The following is a 2,568-nucleotide window of genomic DNA, read 5'->3' as shown; positions in this document are numbered from 1 at the left end:
CAAGACATGCCTGTAATCTATGTAATGGGTTAGCTTCATCTGGATTTATAATTCTACTGATTGGGAGCATAGATATAGTAAAGAGAATTGGTCTTAGCAATGATCCCTGTGGTACTCCACAGGTAACCCTTGAGCATGAGGAAGATTTGTCATTAACATGAACAAACGTAAATCGATCAGATACATAGATAAGATTTAAAGTCTAGAGCTGTTACTTTAACCTACAAAATATTCAAGTCTTTCTAAAAGAATATTATGATCAAATGCAGCACTGAGGGCTAACAGGACAAGTACAGATACAAGTCCATTTTCTGAGGCCATGAGAATATCATTAGCGACTTTCACCAGAGCTGTTTTAGTGCTATGATGAGCTCTGAAGCCAGACTGAAACTCTTCAAAAAAGTGGTCGCAAACTTGTGTCGCAAACTTGTTTGGCAACTGCTTTCTCAATAATTTTAGATAAGAAAGGAAAGGAATTTGAATCTATAGTTTCTTACTGTGCAGTATTTTTTACATTATCAATTAATCACCTAAGTTCAATTTTTAACCATTTTCATGTTAAAATGTCTGATTTTAATGTTCCTTGACAGAGCAGAAAGCAGCACCACTTTCAGTCTAACTCATTCCCCTAAGGCCAGAAGGAACATTGAGAGTTTAGGGCTGCTTTAGCAGAATGCTTTTATATGCCTCTGTGCTGGAAGTGAGTGCCGCTCAGTTGTCATTTCCTGCTCTGACTTTGCTGCTCACAATGTCTCTAATTAAGCACCATGCTGAGTGTTCCATAGAGTGACTGGCCACGCTGCTGATGTTTAATACCCGCAACCAGACACAACGCCTCATTGACAGTGGTATGGTTCAATGGCTGTACATTTAACCTTACGGTTGATACACTTCAGGTCACCTTCTTAGGTGAAGTGTACGTCTGACTGCCTCTTTATATATGAACTTAGTTCACTGTGTTAATCAAAGCCAGATGTAGTTCATTTAACAGCTTCAAACTATATGGCATCGTCAACTATAAAGGCATGCTAACAAAGGACTTTACAAAGTTTGATCATTTAAATACCTTTTTAAATAGTTGAATCTGTCCAATGCATCAACATGCTATTCTTGCCTTCAGAGAAATGCTATTAAGTGAAAATGGCATCAATTATCAATAATCATGCAAAAAATAGTTTAAAGAAAGATAAAAAGAAAACAGGCCTTTGGAAACCTCCTTTTTCCTTTTCTGTTCTTCATCAAACACAAGCTTGACATGAATTTCATAGCTCTATGAATTTACCACTGGGGCCTCTGGCTGAATGGGACTTTTCAAACAAAGGTCAAAGTAGACGACTTAAGTGGGTCTGGGTTGTGTGGCACAGCTGGAAATAAGGCCCTGGGAGTGTAAGTGCTTTATGGGCCCATAGTGAGGCTGATAATGTGCATTGTGGGAGTATATTCTAAGGAAGAAGAGGTTAAAGACTATGGGAGGAGATCAGCAGCTTGGCTAAGGAGGTTTAGTGGTAAGAAAATTATTCCACCAATATTGCAAACAGACAGAAGGCTCAATAGATCAAGGAATGTCTGTGGTAATAAGATTGGGAAATATTTGCTAAATAATAACTGGTAAATAAATTTATTTAGAGAATTGTTTTTTTTACTGCAGACAAAGCCTGAAATCTATAAACCCAGTCCCATAAGGCTTTAGTGTTTCACAGACTTAACAGTGTTTTGTTTCTGCGTCAGCCAGAAGCCAGTGTGTGTAACTGTTTCTGTCATGGCTGACAATTTGATAGTTTTTTCACACTTTGGTTTGCCAAGGCTTCCCATTTTTCTCCTTCTCCCCCATTTCCGCACTAAAGCCAACCTTAGGTTTACAAATATCGAGCCCTAATCCTCGAGCCTCAGACAGCGGGGCCTGCTGTGTGGCGCTCAACAAATGACTGAGTGTTCATGAGCAAAATTAGTTCAGGGAGGCCTCTGTTTCCTCCCACTGTTGATATAGGGGCAAATAAAAAAGCAGCATAAATGTGCAGTCCCACTTCATGAGAGCCTCAGGGCCCTGCCACTGAAATTAAGCTGAAGGCTTATAGTATTTTCAGAATAAGCACAGTTATGATGGAATATCTGTCATTCTGTCAATACCTTAGGCACATGTTCTTGGAAAGCTACTGCGAAGGATTAACATACAATAAAGAACAGAGGTTTAATTTAGTTTTGCACAATTTCTACCCAAAATTAATATTTAGCCATATCTATTTAATGTGTAACATACTCCCTGAAAGTTAGTCTGCAGCCAAAAATGCCTTCTTTGTTATTAATGGAACTCACGTCTGTCATTTAAGCAGCACTACTTTATTCTTTTTAAGCTATAGCTTATGGGGCACTCTAAAGGGTTCAATCTATCCAGTCATAGGAATGCTTTACATTTGAAACACTTTTCACATACAGATGCATACCAGCACCTACCTACTGCTGATAGGAAAAGCTGGTTCCTCACCATGTGAAACCATCTGTGGACCCTTGTTTTGTTATTTGTATGAGATTCGTGGCAAGGTTGCATGCTGTGGGAGTTGTGTTGTTTTC

Source organism: Cyprinodon variegatus, unplaced genomic scaffold (genome assembly GCF_000732505.1).
Source record: "Cyprinodon variegatus isolate N-32 unplaced genomic scaffold, C_variegatus-1.0 Scaffold220, whole genome shotgun sequence".
NCBI classification, from domain to species: Eukaryota; Metazoa; Chordata; class Actinopteri; order Cyprinodontiformes; family Cyprinodontidae; genus Cyprinodon; species Cyprinodon variegatus.
The sequence above is the reverse complement of the archived record's forward strand: the minus strand, read 5'-3'. Positions refer to the sequence as shown.